The sequence below is a fragment of the Cryptomeria japonica genome, chromosome 7, assembly GCF_030272615.1.
Source record: "Cryptomeria japonica chromosome 7, Sugi_1.0, whole genome shotgun sequence".
Taxonomy (NCBI): Eukaryota; Viridiplantae; Streptophyta; class Pinopsida; order Cupressales; family Cupressaceae; genus Cryptomeria; species Cryptomeria japonica.
Window position 1 is genome coordinate 718,871,496 of NC_081411.1, and position 17,567 is coordinate 718,889,062.

Here is a 17,567-nt window from a genome sequence, read left to right on the forward strand (position 1 = left end):
ACTGATGGTAAGTGGATGGAACGTCTTGTATGGTGTGTATCCAAGGTCTCCATAACAACAAATTATATGGTAGAGGAAGGTCCAAAAATTGACAAATGATGTGTTTACCACTGGACCTACTTAGATTGGTAGCACAACAACTCCTTTGGATGAATGCTCAGCATCATCATAGGCTTTGATTGTTATCTTCTTGTGGGGATCCACTGATTCAATTGCATATCCCAATGTCATGACCAATTGTAGTGTATAAATATTCAGGCCTGCTCTATTGTCGATCAAGACTCACTTGATCCTATGTTGATTGATAAACCCTTCAATGTGGAGTGAGGTGTTATGAGGTTGCTAGAAGGATTTGTTGTCAGTTTCAGAGAAAGTGAGACAAGGTGATGACCTCAGATTTCCAACCATGGCTTGGAATTGATCTATATTTAGGTTTGCAGGAACTGACGCCTCTTGGAGAGCTTGATCCAAGATTGTTTTATGAGATGGAGATAAGCACAATAGCTCTAAGATAGATATCAATGCGGGTGTTTTATCGAATTGGTCCACAAGGTTATACTACTTTGGGATAGATGTGGTGCCTTGCAAAGCTACTTTTATAGTGATTTTTCCATGACATGTAACAACATTGCAAGTGGAGCTGGGATTTTTTATGGTAATGGTTGTAATTTGTTCATTGACATTGTATAAATGATTCACAGTGTAATTATATGCAAGTTGTGTATAATCAGTAGTGTCTGTGTTTCTCCCTGAAGTGGAAGGATCCCTTTGATCTTGTGATGGAAGTGGATTTTTGAACATGAGATGATCATTGTTTGTTGTTTTAGGGTCATGTCCTTCAATTTTGATTTCACCTCGGTCAATAAGATCCTGAATAAGATCTTTCAATCTATGACAATTGCTTGTCTTACGCCCTTTACCTTGATGGAAATTGCAATGTTCAGTATCCCTCCACCATGAAGGTTTAACTTGAGGTTCGTAGTTTGATGTTTTGGGGAGGGTCACTTGATTTTGAGAAACCAACTAGCATAACATTGTTTCAATGGGTTCCCCTAAGGGAGTGTATGTTTGTTTTGGTTTAAAATTTTGCTGATGCTATTTGTGTTCCTCTTGAGGTACATTGCATCCTTGATTTGGAGGAGCAACCATGTTATTCTTGGGTGTGGGGTTCTATCCTGCAATTTGGACCACAGGTTGTGCACTTTTGATAGTTCTTGCATCCACAACCCCATCATTGATGATGTTTTTGTTTTTGTTCCAAAAGTTAGGCTTGTCACTACTGAAGCATGGGCGAGGGCCATCCTTTGGCTCATTATATATCTTGATAAGCCCTTTCTTGTTGAGAGCCCGCTCACATTTTAGACCTTTGGTGATCATGTCATTGAAAGAATCTGTGTCTTTTATGTCTAGGTGAAATTCCATTTCATCATTTAAGTTGGAAATAAATATTTCTACTAGTTCTTGTTCAGGTAATTGAAGGGAATATTTTCTAGACATTTGATGCCATCGTTGCAGAAAGACTAAAAATAGCTCACCTTGTTTTTGTTTAGTGTTACATAGATCAGCCATTGTGATATCACATTCAATGTTGTGTGAGTAATGTGCCAAAAACTTCTAGACTAGTTCTTCGAAGGTCCTAATGCCACCTGGTAGTTGGGAAAACCATGATGTGGTTGTTCCTCCCAACTTTTGGGAAAAACTCACATTAGGTATGTGTCCTTGTATGCCACTTCAAGGCAAGCTGAATGGAATTCTCTAACATGATCGCGAGGATCTCCTTTTCCTTGGTAGTTTTTGAACTTGGGTGTTTCAAACCCTTGTGGAAAAGGTGGCATATGAAGATTCATATCAAAGGGATAGGGACAAATGTCATTGAGTGAAAACTGATTAGTTTTCACACCACTATGAAGTTGTTGGGCAAGATTTTCAACTTGTTGCTACAATGTTTCTATTTCATTCAGAGGAGGAGGAGGTGGGGGATTACCTTGACAAAGGTTGTATCTAATGTGTTCTCAACCTCTTTCATCCTCATTATGACTTTGGCATTCTGATGCTTGTCTTAGCTGTGCAACATCAAAGTCAAAGGGTAGTTTAGCCCCTTCTTGAGCAAGTCTTAAATGGTGAGCATCAACATTTCTCCTAAGTATTTCATCAAAAAGTCTATTAAAGAGAGGGTTGTGTTGTTCCCTTTCTATTGCCACTGGAGTAAGAGTGCCTGGATTTTCATCATTTACATTTCCTCCAAGGGCTTCTTGGAACTCATTGATATTTTCTTCCTCTTTCTCTTCAATTTCTTGTTGTCTAGATCTTGTTTTGGTATGAGCCATTTTGTTTACAAGTTTTTGTTGAAGTTTGATGAAAATGATGATGAGTTGGTGATGGAATGAAAGATTAATGTTTGGTGAAATGTTTTGCATACAGATCCCTAGCACTAAAGGTAGATGTTACCAAAGTTTTTCTTTGAATTGCTTGTTGTGTTTGATTTGATAAAGTTTGATGTGATAAGGTTTAGAGAGATTTGAGATGTGTTACAGACTCAACTACCTAGTAATGAGAGGATTCACTCATAGACTAGTTTTAACCTACGTAGTTATGCCTCTTAGGATGAATTTATCCTAGATATAGAGACACTCTAAAAGTGATGTGTTTGTGTTCGATTCAAGAAATATTGAAAATAAAACTTAGGACAAAAACCTCTTGATGTTTTGAGAGTTGGAAGTGGATTTGATGAGATATGAATATGATAATGGATGAAATGTGAACTTCAATAAAAGCTTTGTGTCACATATGGGACAAATTCTTCCTCTTCTCTTTCAAGAGTTGGTGGTTCTTCCCAAGCTACGTTATATATGATGCAAATGTCAGGAAAGAAGTCAGTATTAATTTTGCCTCCTTTGTTCTTGTGATAACTCAAAGCTTGATATTGCATAAAAGCTCTGTGGTTTAATGACTCTTGATCAAATTTGTTTGATTTCCCTTGAAGATATAGATGCATGCGACGTAGGAAGGTTCTATGAGAGAAAAATATTTGTCTATTAAGATAGAAGAATCTCCTCCTTTTGATAAGAGCCTTTGAGCTCAATGGTCTTTTCTTCAAGTTGATGTGTTGATGAAGATTCTTCTTTCTCAAGATGTGAAGAATGGTCATATAATTTGACACTTTTTTTGTTGCTCTTTGTTTTTGATCTTTTGTTTTTGAAAATGTTTGTGTTGGATGAATACTTGTTTTGGATTTTGGATTTATGATGTTTCTTTGACAAGAAAATAAAGAAAGCACACAAACACACGAATGTTGCCTCAAAAGGCACAAGTAAGTATGGGTCTAGATTAGCCCAATCTTTTGAACTTTTTATGACCCTTTCCTTCAAATGTATTTTAGGTGTTTCCCTAAGCTTGAAGTTGGCTCAATTTGCACTGGTCTTGAATCACAATGAAAAACACTTCAAACACTCTTTATTCCTAAGGTCAAATGGCTAGTTGTGATAATTTCAGCCCACACCTTGATATTTCTTTGACTTTGGTAATACATACCTTATGAATCCCACCATTGCAGGTAAGGATATGATATACTAAGTCTTGCGTGAGCATAAAAAATAGATGATCCCTATAATGGGGGAGTCACCACTTTATTGGGCTACAAGTAACCTTTTAAAAAGCTATGTTTCTACTCAAGGAAATATGTATGGTGAGTATCTTGGGAGCAAAACCATCTATCCTCTTGCACTAAATTTATCACAAATATCCTCAATCAATAGAATGGGTGAGCTACTACATAAAGGTGTTTAGTAATTTTTGATGTCTTTGGACATAAATTCATTCTACAGTGACTCACTTAAGAGCCTTGTAACTTGTGGTGGGGCCCATTTTTCCTTTTGACAAGTTACACTGTAGGAACAACTATACCCAAGGCTACAACTTTCGCTCTCACCTGATTTCTATAGTGGCTCGAAGGATTTACCATGCGAGTTTGTTCCTAAGAGTGATGTGTCTCTTGGTAGGCCTCTCTTAAAAAGAAATTTTGAGTGTTACTAACACTTTTCTCTTGCACCTAGGACCACAAAAGCCAAGGGAGAGGATAGTGTGTGTTAGAAGTAGAACCACTCGACAAACTCTTTTGCACAAGTGTGCCAAACAAAAAATACACTTGTTCTTTTTAACTTGTCATTGCAATGATGTTCTATCTATTTGGAGATGTTGCTCCAACAACCATGATGTTCTTTTTAACTTTAAAGGCAATATGTTTGAGTAAACTAGGAATTTTGAAATCCTGGTCAACTGAAATTGAAACACGTATGCATGAAGTAAAATCGTTTTGCAAAAATGAGACAAGTTGATTGTTCTTTTTACTTGAACAAAATCAAAGTGTTGAGTGTGAATTTTTAATTCTAGATTGATGTAAGAAAATCAAATTTTGTGTTGTTGATTTTAAGCACAAAAGAAAATGAATCCTAACTTGCAAGAAATTTGTGTTGTGAATTTTAGAGCACCAAGTGAAGATTTGCTTCCTAACTTGCAAGTAAATGAAATTGTGTTGTGATTTTTAGAGCACCAAATGAAAGTTTGTTTCCTAACTTGCAAGTAAAAAAAATTGTGTTGTGATTTTTAGAGCACCAAATGAAGTGTTTTTGATTGTTAAGTAACGAAAAGGGTTAGTTTAAAACCTGCACACGAAACGAAAAGTTAGTCAAATCTGAAAATATGGTGGGCTTCCACAAGCCTAAAAAAGTAATATTATTGGTTACAAGGCCTTTTTTTACAATGTTTTGTTACAATAGTGCTACTTTGTGTGACAACAAAAGCGCTATTTAACACAAATGCGCTAAAGTATAGACAAAAGCACTAAAGTATAGACAAAAACGCTAAAGTAAAATATTTAAACAACAATAAAAGTGTGCTAAAATATGGACAAACACTAATATATGGACAATAGCACTTAAGAGTCAAAAGCACTAATATATGGACAATAGCACTAAATTTGATACAATAGCGCTATTGTAAAAACAATAAGATCAAATTGCAATAGCGCTGAAGCGAAAACAAAAGTGCCAAAGCGCGACCTATGTGTCAAGCTAAATAGCCAAAAAGTTAGTTTGTTTAAAAAAATTCTTGTTGGATTCATGTTGGGTTCACCAAATGATGCTCTGCAAAATGGACAATGTTAGACAAAATCTTGTGGTTGTATAACACACAAACACAAGAAGCAAAAACAAATGTTAGTGTCAATCAACCAAAAACTAGTCTAAGCAGGCATATCAAAAGAGACTCTAAAAACATGATAAAATATTTAACTATGGAAGCAAATACAACAAGGCATCTCCAAATTCCTTCTAACATGCTCTTAGCTCCTTCTCTTTTATTCCTCTCCTCTCCAAGTTCCAAATTAGTGTAGCTCTCAACATCTTTTTGCACTATGGATGTCTTATGGAGATTCAAGATTGAAAATGCTTATAAACTTATGCTATGCAAGTGTAAAATAAGCTAAATATGAGATGCTATGAAATGAAATAAGATTTATTTTAGTCCAAAATGACAATATATTAGTGATTTTATGCTAAAATGCTCTCTAAAAGTGACTATAGATTAAATGCATACAAGTTTTTAGGATCTGGATTATGAAGAAATGGGCTCTATTTATAGGAAAAATGGAGCAATGGATGGTTGAGATTGAGTAATCTCAACAAAGGTCAGGATTGAATGATATTCAATCCATGTGAGGACTTTCAACCCAATCCCAAAATGACAAGTGTCAACATGAGATAGGTTGAGAGGAGAGGGAATAAGCATTAAATGCTTGACATGACCTGAGAATTAACTTGGGAGTTAAGGTCAAGATTGGGCTGAGTGAATAAATTTTTTATTCAAAGAATAATATTTTTATCCAATGGATAAACTCTTGTACAAAGGTAAAATGGATAACCATGGTCAAATCAATAAATGCTTGAGGAGACACATGGATCACATGAGGGTTAAGTTTAGGGGTCAAAGTCCCTAACCATGTGTGCAAGTGGAATTAACCATAAATGGTCATGTAAGAGCCATTAGTGGTTTGGAAGACTTTAGGGGTTAATTTGTTGAACACACAAAGCATTTAATGATTTTCAAAGACTTTGAAGTCTTTGAGAAGTGACTCTAAGTTGCTTAGGAATGTGACAATAATTAGGGGATGGATTAGGCTAATTAGGAAGGGCTTAGAAGAATCTAGAAGGGGGCTAGGATTGCAAGTGAGTTTGGTGGGTGAGGGAAAATGGGATTTATTTAAAATAAAATTCATTTATTTCAATAAATAGGTGCAAGTTGCATTTTTAGGAAAATGCAAGTGGAGGGGATTTAATGATTTAAATAAATGTTTTATTTAATTTAAAAGAGGAAAGGGGAGTAAATTGAATAAATAGGATTTATTCATTTAATTGATTGTGAATTTTGGTTTAATGAATGAATTAAAATAAATTGAATAATTTACTTAATTAATAGAAAAATGATTTGAAGATGAATTAATTAAATGTTAATTTAATTAACTATTGGCTAGTGGATTTTTAATCAAATAAATAATAAATATTCATTTAATAAAAATGGACAGATTTATGTGACTACACACACAATATAACTCTCCCCAGCAGAGTCACCACTTTTGTTGTTCTCAAATTTTGATTTCCCAAATCCCCACTGTAAGAAAATTCAAAGCCTTTGTTGCATATGGAGAGAAGAATAAGAAAATAGAACTCTAGAATAACATATAACAAGGTTTCTACAAAACCTTCTACACTTTAAGCTGATCCTAAGATTAGGTGGGTATACCTCTTGTGAATACTTTCACAATTTCAATATAAGATCCACAGTAAACCAGTGTTGGAAACCTGTGAACCTCATCATCTCAATAACACTGAAAACTAAAGAGAAAGCATGTATTCATTTTCAGTCTTGACCCCAAGGAAGATAGAAGAACTCCATAAATAATATCAGTGCCTATTTTGGGCTACAGAGTCACCCAAACTAAACAAGAATTCCAAATTTGAGCATTCACATACATTCATTGCTTTGGCTTTATCAACATAATATATGCCTGACATATATATATAGGTATTTTCTCTATTCTAAACCCACTCATCAAATTCAAGCAAAAAACAATTGATTTACTAACAGAAAGGTCTCATGTATATTTAATTCCCCTCCTTGAGAGAAAAACCTAAAACATGTCTGTAAGATTGCCTTGCAAACCCTATTCAATCAAATAACCCTAGATTATTTAAATGGAACCAGTAAATCAATGAATGCACACAAGAAGAAAACAAAAATTTAGGCTCAGAAAGCTTTGATCTGTATATTAATATTCATTTTGAAAATCTTACATAACTCAAGGTGATTTCTAAAAGAACCAGAAAACCTTAGATATATTTTAGCAGAGTTTCTTTACAATTTCTTGTGATGTCCATTTCTAAAGTCCTGGTATCCATTTATAATGATATGGATGTAAAACAAGCTTTGGACTTTCCTAGGAAAATTTTGTTACAACCATTTTCATTCCTAACGGCTTTGACATTTGTTATACCACTACAACATCAGCTAACTGTTCTTGAACCTCCTCTTCTTGCACCGCATACTTGTTTTTACACTGTTGGAACACATCATCACCAGGCCAGGAGAATTTAACAATTTTCTTCTTTAATTTATTCAATATTTTCCATGTATTTCTTAATTGCTTAACCTCTATCTCCAGAAAACCATAATGTGACTTCAGCTTCTCAATTTCTTCAATTATTTGAATAAATAAAGATGTGTCATATGTATTGATGGCTTCATTTATCCGGTGAGACAAGTTATATCCTAGCTCATCTAGCCATACTTTTTCATCTTTCAACTGACTTGAACTAACAAAGCCTCCAGGAAACAGTTCAAACTTTTGGTTAGCATATTCTTTTTTGCACAAGTTGGCCTTTCTCACTAAACCATCTCTTCCTTCTACTAACCTAGACATACCTTTAAGCAACTCACATGTGTATTTAAAATTGGCATCAGCCTGAGCCTCTTCATAAGATGAATACATTGTTGGCATTATGTGAACCGGTATGTGGACTTAATGATATTGTATGTTGTCATTGATGTCAATATGCTGAAGAAGTGAGAACCGACATATGAGAGAACCAGTAGAACACTGTGAACCGGCATTAGTGCCAAAGTGAAGCGGTGTGCTTGTTCAAGGTGAACCGGCATATGGCTATGGGAACTGGCACATGGAAGTGTTGTATGACTATCGGTTGGTAGTCTCAACTTCAGGGTTTCCGATTTAAGTGCTTCAAACCTGTGTGGCTCAACTAGTGACATTGTATGATGAGTTAGCATTGTAATGAAGAACAAATCATGTTGCCACGTCAGCCTTGTGTGTGTGAAGGATATTGTTCATATCTACCTTGGGAATGTGAGAAGTCTGTAAAATGGTGATAACGTGTGATGGGTTATCAACCGCCATGAAATCGGTGAAAATGGATGATGGAGAATGTCTTGAGATTGGATCAAGACTGTTGCAATTAATGGATTGTTCTCAACAGTAAGGATTGAACCGTTTGAATTCCTTAACCTAACAGGTTTAGGGTTTAGGGTTTATGCTACCAACCTATTTGTTTTCCTATAAGGTCAATGTTGTGTCTCTTTCTGAGGTTATTGGCAAAAGTTGTGTGTGAGTATCCAAGAGAAGGGATACGTGATTCTTGCCAGACCAAAAGGAGAGAAGTGATACCTGCAGAGAGTAAGTGCAAAAGGTGAAGAGGAGCTTAAGCGGATCTGCATTGGCATTGTGTGCTGTTACCAGATCATTGTAATACCTATTAAACTCTAACCACCACAACAGTTGGAAAATCCCTTAGCAGGGTAGCCTTAACCGGCTTGCTATAAATCCTTTAACAAGGCAATTCAAAGCTATTGAGTTTGAAATCCTTTAGCTATTGAGTTCTTAAAATCCTCTAACAAGGTAACCTTTAATAGGGTTTAACCCTTAACCGGGTAATGTAGCCATCCCTTAACCAGGTGATCTTTAAGAGGATCGGTTCCTAGCAGAACCTATTGTAATGTCTCTAACCGGACAAGGCTCCTAACCAAGCCGACTTCTAAAGTGTTCAAAATAGCTTGTGGGTATTCATCCCCACCGTGGTTTTTCCCAGTTGGGTTTCCATGTGAAAAATATGTGTGTCATGTGTAATGCTTTTATCTTGTGATGCTTTGCTATTGTCTGTCAAGCATATAATGGTTCTGTGTTTTATGCCTATCAATAAAACATGTTGAACTAGCTGTTATTATGATCTGATGGTAGATTACCTATTTATGCATAAGTGAGAATTGGTAAGGTAGTCTTGAGTTGAGTGAAAAGCTAAGTGAGTAATCGGTTAATGCTTGTCTTAGTCAGTCTTAGCTTTATCGATTGCACTCTGTTTCAAACCGGTCTCACTATTTGCTAATCATTTGAAGTGTCTACTGTCAGACCGATTTAGGACTATATTTTTGTCTGTACTAATTCACCCCCCCTCTCAGTACTGAGTTAGTACTATCTGTTCATCATTGAGTTATCAATTGCTATCAGAGCGTCCTCCAAGTCCTTTGTGTTATAAGCTTAACCACTTGAGGTAAAGATCCCAGTCTAATGATGAAGAGGGAAGGTCCAAAGTTTAATAGAGAAAATTTTAGTATATGGAAAGACAAAATGAAGATATCCATCAGAAGCATGGGTGCTCAACACTGGAGCTATGTTGAGATTGTCTATGTTGCTCCTACCGGTACCCTTACCGATGACCAAAAGAGAGAGATGCAGGAGAATGGGCAAGTCATGGAAGCCCGAATTAGTAGTTTATTTGACATTGAGTTCTTTGATGTTCAGGATAAGGTAAATCCCAAAGAGGTATGGGATACTCTTGAAAATATCTATCACGGTGATGAACATGTAAAACAGGCTAAGGAAGAAAGCCTTAGAGGGAAGTTTGAAGATATGCGGATGGTTGAAGGTGAGACCATTCAACAGTATGGAATAAGAATCAAAACTGTTGTTGGAGATATGAAGAGTGCAGGTGGTAAAATAGAAGATGCCACTATGGTAAGAAAAGTCCTGAGATCCCTATTGCTAGTCTATGCAATAAGGGTTGTTGCTATTCAAGAGCTAAGATCAATAGACAAGACTAAGGTATCCCTAGACTCCATCATTGCAAAGTTGATAGCCTATGAGCTAAATAGTTTTGATGGCAGTGTTCAAAAGACTGAATCAACTTTTAAAGCTTCTACAGTACCATCCAGAAAAGGAAAAGAAGCTAGCACTAGTGGTGAACCAAGATAGGGTAGAGAAATGGATGATGAGGAGATACTGATGGCATTTGAAGCTCTCCTTTCCAGGAAAATTCCAAAAGGAACCAACAAATATAGAGGTAAACTACCTTTGAAATGCTTCTCTTGTAACCGGATAGGACATATTGCTATAAACTATCCTAATGGCAACAACACGGACAAACCAGAAAGGTTCAAGAAATTCAAAGGAGGAAACTGGAGAAAGTGTTTTGTGGCAGTTGATTAAGGTGTCACAGATGAAGAATCAGAGGATGAAGAAAATGAAGATATTGTGTTTGTTGCTGTCAAGAAAGATGTGTCAAACAAGAAGGCTCTTGTCTCCCAGTTTGATAATTCCAATGAGTGGATCATTGACAATGGCTATTCTCACCATATGACTGGTGACTAGAGCAAGTTTCTATCATTAGAGGAGTATGGTGGTGGTGTGGTTTGCTTTGACAATGATGCACCATGCATGGTCAAAGGCAGAGGGTCCATCTCTCTAAATGGAAAGAGTAGTGCTGACAATGTGTATTGTGTTGATGGTCTTAGACACAACCTTCTGAGTGTTGCCCAGCTGAATGCCAGTAGCCTTACTCTAGAATTCAAGAATGGAGTTTGTAGAATCAAAGGAAAGGATGGTGAATTGGTGGCCACTGACATGTAGACCAAAGGTAACATATTTCATCTGAATGCAAATATAAGTACATGTCTTATGGCTAAATTTGATGATAGTTGGATATGGCATAGGAGACTTTGCCATGTAAACTTTGATAACATTGTGAAGGCTAGTAAGATCAAGGAAGTTAGAGGGTTTCCGGTGCTAATAAAACTAGATAATACCTTGTGTAGAGAGTGTCAATTGGGGAAAATGTCTTCCTCAACCTTTAAAGGTAAATCTTTCACTGCTGACAACTTGCTTGATCTTGTGCATATTGATTTGTGTGGTCTTGTGAAAACTAGAAGTGTGCAGGGTGATAGGTACTTCATGATTCTCACTAATGATTACTCAAGAATGATGTGGGTCACATTCTTGAAAGACAAGTCTGAAGCCTTTGTAAAGTTCAAAGCTTTCAGATCTTTAGTGGAGAAGGAAAGTGGTAAAAGGATCAAGTGCTTGAGAACTAATCAAGGAGGGGAATTCACTTCTAGTGAATTCAACAAGTACTGTGAAGAACATGGCATCAAGAGGCAATTGTCTGCCCCCCGGACTCCATAGCAAATTGGCCTAGTAGAGAGGAATAACCAGACTATGGTTGAATTAGCTAGAACCATGTTAATTCAAGGAAAGGTAGCTCACACCTTTTGGAGAGAAGCAGTGAGCACTATAGTCTACACAATTAACCGGGTACTCATTAAGAAAGGTAAGGATAAAACTCTGTATGAGTATTGGACTGGTAAGACACCTGTGGTTAGCTACTTTAGAGTGATTGGTAGCAAATGTTACATCAAGAGGAGTGAACACCAGAGAAAATTTGATGTGAAATGTGATGAGGGAATGTTCCTAGGATATTCCACCAAGAGCAAAGCTCTCAAGTGTTTCAACAATAGGACTTAGAGAATTATGGAAAGCATCAATGTAAGAGTTGATGAAACCTTTGAGAAAACTGAGGAAACTAGCAGTGACAAAGTGGTAAATGAACTGGTTGCAACCTTCTGGGAACTGGTTGTCAGTCAACCAAGTACCAATAACAATGTTCCTACACCGGCAAATGTAGATGTTGATACTGATGGAGATGAAGATGAAGAAGAAAAGCAAGAGGAATCTATCAAGACCATTCCTCGGTATGTCAAGCTGAATCATGATCCTAAGCAGATCATAGGAGATAAGAATGTGGGAATCCTTGCAAGAAGAAAGGTCAGAGAAAACTCATGTATGATCTCTGAATTCGAGCCTAAAACATTCAAAGAGGCACATAAAGATGAAGACTAGATCAAGGCAATGGAAGAGGAACTTGACCAGATAGAGAAAAATGGTACATTGTCTTTGGTACCTAGATCAGAGCATAAAAATGTCATTGGTACCAAATGGGTCTTCAGAAATAAGCTAAATGAGGATGGCATAGTGATAAGAAACAAAGCCAGATTGGTATGCAAAGGATATGCTCAATAAGAAGGAGAAGACTATGGAGAAACCTTTTCTCCTATAGCTAGATTGGAAGGAGTTCGTATGCTTCTTGCAAATGCAGCTTTAAAAGGTTTCAAAGTATATCAAATGGATGTGAAATCTGCATTCCTAAATGGTGTACTTGAAGAGGGGGTGTATATTGAGCAACTAGATGGGTTTGCCCTATCTGAAGATAGTGACATGGTATGTAGGCTACATAAAGCCTTATATGGATTAAAACAGGCACCTAGGGCATGGTATGAATGTCTGCATTCTCATCTTGTGAAGATTGGATTTGAGAGAACAAGTGAAGATAGTAATAACTACTTGAAGTTTGAAGGAGATCAGATCCTGATCTGTGAGGTATTTGTTGATGACATTATCTTTGGTGGAGATGACAAGATGAGTCATGAGTTTGCAGATGAGATGAAGAAAGAGTTTGAAATGTCACCCATAGGGGAGATTAAATTCTTCATTGGACTACAAATCTAGCAGATGAAGGATGGAATCTTTATCACTCAGTCCAAGTATGTCAAAGAGGTGTTGAAGACCTTTGGCATGGAAGATAGCAAACCAGTTGGTACTCCAATGGTGACCAGTTGTAAACTATCTAAAGAAAATGACTTAGAATTGGTTGATGAGAAGGAATACCAATCAATGATTGGTAAGTTGCATTATGTAGTGCATAGCAGACCGGATATTGCACATGCAGTTAGAATTACTGCAAGATTCTAGAAAAGCCCAAGAGAATCTCACTTGGTTGTAGTCAAGAAGATTCTTAGGTATCTAAAGGGAACTATTGACTATGGATTGTGGTATCCTTATAGCAAGGATTTCAACTTGAAAGTATACACATATGCTGATTGGGCAGGCAATATACATAATCAAAAAAGAACAACCAGTGGTGCATTCTTTCTTCATGATAGACTGGTCTCATGGATGAGTAAGAAGTAGAGTTGTATCTCTCCATCTATAGTGGAAGTAGAGTATGTTGTAGCTTTCATTAACTGCACTCAGACAATTTGGATGAAACATGTATTAAATGGCTTCAAAGTTCCTGTATCTAAATCGGTAAGTATATTTTGTGACAATACTAGTGCAATGAATATCTCCAAGAATCCGGTTTTACATTCTAGAACCAAGCACTTTGAGCTTAAGTATCATTTCTTAAGGGAAAAGGATCAAAACAAAGAGATTGCACTGGAACATGTTTCTAGTAAGGAGCGGTTAGCATACATATTCACCAAGCCCCTCCCAAAGACTACATTTATGCACTTAAGGGGTGAATTAGGGGTGTTTCCCCTTTAGGAGGTAAACTAAAAGCATATGCTCCACATCAGTTGAGTAGTGCATAGTCAAATTTATTTTGGATTGATGTGTTGAAGGATGCTACTCCTCAGGGGGAGTAGCATAATGGAATAGGGAAGCTTGTGCCTCAACTTTGGCATTGTTGTCAAAGGGGGAGAAGATGTGAAGTGGAGAAGATATCTACAGAAAATGGGGAGAAGATGTGAAGTGGATAAGATATCTTTGTTTATTGCCATCAATGCCAAAGGGGGAGATTGTTGGCATTATGTGAACCGGTATGTGGACTTAATGATATTGTATGTTGTCATTGATGTCAATATGCTGAAGAAGTGAGAACCAGCATATGAGAGAACCGGTAGAACATTGTGAACGGGCATTAGTGCCAAAGTGAAGTGGTGTGCTTGTTCAAGGTGAACTGACATATGGTTATGGGAACTGGTACATGGAAGCATTGTATGACTACTAGTTGGTAGTCTCAACTTTAGGGTTTCTGGTTTAAGTGCTACAAGCCCGTGTGGCTCAACTGGTGACATTGTGTGATGAGTTAGCATTGTAATGAAGAACAAATCATGTTTCCATGTCACTCTTGTGCGTGTGAAGGATCTTGCATGAAGGAGATTGTTCCTATCTACCTTGAGAGTGTGCGAAGTCTATAAAATAGTGATAACGTGTGATGGGTTATCAACCGCCATGAAATTGGTAAAAATGAATGATGGAGAATATCTTGAGATTGGATCAAGACTATTACAATTAATGGAGTGATCTCAATGGTCAGGATTTAATTGTTTGAATTCCTTAACCTAACAGGTTTAGGGTTTAGGGTTTATGCTACCGACCTATCTATTTTCCTATAAGGTTGATGTTGTGTCTCTTTCTGAGGTTATTGGCAAAAGTTGTGTGTGTGTATCCAAGAGAAGGGATATGTGATTCTTGCCAGACCAAAAGGAGAGAAGTGATACCTATAGAGAGTAAGTGTAAAAGGTGAAGAGGAGCTTAAGTAGGTCTGCATTGGCATTAAGTGTTGTTACCAGATCATTGTAATACCTGTTGATCTCTAACCACCTCAATAGTTGGAAATCCCTTAACAGGGTAACCTTAACCGGCTTGCTGTAAATCCTTTAACAGGGTAATTTAAAGCTATTGAGTTCAAAATCCTTTAGCTATTGAGTTCTTGAAATCCTCTAACAAGGTAACCTTTAACAGGGTTTAACCCTTAACTGGGTATTGCAGCCATCCCTTAACCGGGTGATCTTTAACAGGATCAGTTCCTAGCAGAACCTACTGTAATGTCTCTAACCGAACAAGGCTCCTAATAGAGCAAACTTCTAAAGAGTTCAAAATAGCTTGTGGGTATTCATACCCACCATGGTTTTTCCTAGTTGGGTTTCCACGTAAAAAATATGTGTGTCATGTGTGATGCTTTTATCCTGTGATGCTTTGTTATTGTCTGTCAAGCATATAATGGTTCTATGTTTTATGCCTATTAATAAAACATGTTGAGCTAGCTATTATTATGATCTGATGGTAGATTACCTATTTATGCATAAGGGATAAATGGTAAGGTAGTCCCGAGTTGAGTGAAAAGCTAAGTGAGTAACCGGTTAATGCTTATCTTAGTCAATCTTAGCTTTACTGGTTGCACTCTGTTTCAAATCGGTGTCACTGTTTACCATTCATTTGAAGTGTCTTCTATCAGACCAGTTTAGGACTATATTTTTGTCTGTACTGATTCACCCCCCCCCTCTTAGTACCGAGTTATTACTATCAGTTCATCATTGAGTTATCACAAATAAGTTCCAAATTTGCTTACCTTGCCATCCACTTATTCAAAATTGGCTCCAGAGTAGCCTTGTCTTCCTTTAGATCATTCAACATGCTTAAAAATCTTTTCATATATGTACACAATAGAGGCCCCTATTGTGTCGGAAAACTTCAAAATTGTGCCTCTGACTTTTTCCTCATACTTACTTGCAAACAGGGCCTAAGCCTGCTTCAATTTTTCAATTTCATCTTGTATGGTCTAATTGATTGAAAACTAGAAGTCATAGGAGAAGGGGGAAATTCAATGATTGGACTAGTGGATGGAGGTTTCTCTGGAGAAGAGGAAATCATTAAAGTAGAGGATTCACCTCTGGTATTGTCTTGCTAATTAATTCTTCAATTTGGCAATGGTAATATCCTTGTGGGCTACTGCCACACTAAATTTTGCTGATTCCAAAACTATGCTAGCAACCTCTACTACCCCTATGTCTAGCACTCTCTTCATAATCATACCTCCAAGATAGCTAGACTCTAAGGTGTTCTTCCTCTTTCTACTCTCATCCCTCCTTAGAGACCACATAACCAAAGCAACATGGTCCTTGCTAAATGTCACTCTTTCCAAGGGTTTTGTTTCTTTCCTTACTACTTGAAGCAGTAAAGAATCTACTATATCCCACTCAGGAAGAATTAATACACCAACTTTTGCTACCATTTCTCTCCCCTAATTAGAAGTAATGGCTTTAAATTCTGTCATCATCTCTTTTTTACCTCTTCCTCCACTACAAATGTATCTTTATGGGGATGTTCACTTTTCTTCTTCTCACACTTTTCTTTAAATTGTTCTATATTTTTCCTCTAAACAAATTACATGAAAGATCTTGTTGTAACAAAATTATTATCAGCAAGAAATTCCTCACTGGCCTGTTTTGTGACAGGGTCTAGCTCTTTGCCTTTAAACTCTTCTGTAGTCAAGTCCATTTCAGCATTGGGTGGTTCTTCAGGCATTCCTTCTTTTACTTCTTCATAAGTACAGGCAATCTCCCTAAGACTTCCTAGCTGCAATAATTGCTCAGCCACTACATGTATATCTCCCACATGGATTAGGGATTGGGATGGAGAATATAAAGGCTCACCTGTTTGTACCTCTTTTCCCACCCTTTTCCTTTTAGGGGAATCTTGGATTTCCACTACATCTTCTATTACTCTTTTACCTTTTAAGGTATAAGGCTCACCCCTGACTAGAACTAGCACACTATATTTTATCCTCTTGTGCATCACATATTCACCTGGAGGGATGGCCTTAGCAAAGGCAGGTTTGGCTAGAACCAGCTTAGCCTTTTTAGGGTAATTTTTCAATATAGCTTCCCTCTTCTCCTTTAAGGTTTGCATTAAATCTTCAAAATAAAGTATCAATAATTTAGCCTTTTCCTCAAAGGGAGTAAAACTAGACAAAGGATCACAACCACTATAAATTGGTGGATAAAGCCAGAGCCCTTTTATATGCTATCCATTTTTCCTTTCTCAATTCCTGTTCATCTAGATTGAATTCATTTCTGATCAAATCCTTAGGAAAATGGAACTGGTGTACTCTACCTTTACATATAGGTCTCTTCTTGAACATGCCATTAAAGAAATCCTCCGCATAAGAAAATCTAGCCACTGCAGTAGACAATCTGTAGGGTTTAAAGAAATTATCAAAATGTATCCAACCACCCTTGGTGATTACAAACTGATGTGCAATGGTGATAGTTGGGAAAATTGTTCCCTTCCCCCTATTTGCTGATTCCGCTTATTGCAAACCTCCAATTTACCTCAGGACCTGTGTAATTCCTATCTTCAATGGAACTTGATAGGGAAGCAAATATGGAGTTCCTCTGAAACCATAAATTTTGAACATACTAGAGACAGGGTACAAATATATGTCACCCCAATTATGCACAATCTTAATATCTTGAGCAAATTCCTTAGGCCTATGGAACTCTAAGAGAGATTTAGGGACCCTAGGGTTCTATGGGTATAAGAGGATTCAAAGCCTAGATGCAAAACATCTATCAAACTTCAAGTAACTCGCATCTTCTCTATCCCAAGACAA